Source organism: Morone saxatilis, unplaced genomic scaffold, assembly GCF_004916995.1.
Source record: "Morone saxatilis isolate NCDOM2014 unplaced genomic scaffold, NCSU_SB_2.0 Contig0, whole genome shotgun sequence".
Classification (NCBI taxonomy): Eukaryota; Metazoa; Chordata; class Actinopteri; family Moronidae; genus Morone; species Morone saxatilis.
In genome coordinates, this window is record NW_023339650.1 from 20,520,749 (window position 1) to 20,521,210 (window position 462).

At 42.4% G+C, this 462-nt stretch overlaps 1 protein-coding gene across 1 annotated transcript in view; it reads right to left on the reverse strand.

Annotated features, from left to right (window-relative positions):
• The window catches only part of LOC118334881 (LIM zinc-binding domain-containing Nebulette-like), a 35,262-nt gene that overhangs the window by 2,420 nt on the left and 32,380 nt on the right, over positions 1 to 462 (reverse strand). The gene's annotated exons all lie outside the window — the stretch shown is intronic.

The window sequence follows — 462 nt, forward strand, 5'->3', positions numbered from 1 at the left end:
GCTCTTTTTCGCCATTTTTAACTGATTAACCTAACCATGAGTTCAACTGGGAACAAACACACTTTAAAACATGGAGAACACACACAATGTAACACAGCCTGCCTCTTCCTTTGGTCATTAACAGTAAGTACCATAAGAGTAGGTATTCTATTATAGTAAATAATGAATCTGACCTGGGATTCTCCACCTCATTCATGATTTACTTCTCTGGGGACACACTGCCATGTATTACTGCACACTTAATTATTAAATCTTGCTTGTCTATGAAGCTCTGAATGGACGAGCTCCCCCACATACTGTGTACTGTTTGTCAGACCCGAGCATCTGCTGCTGTTGCTGCACCGAAGGTCAAGTCAGTATTTGGTGAAGCTGCCTTCCGCATTTATGCTCCTAGCTGTTGGAATAATTTCCCCCGACGACTTCAGCTGCGCTCGGGTTGTCACATTAAAGTCTTTTAAGACT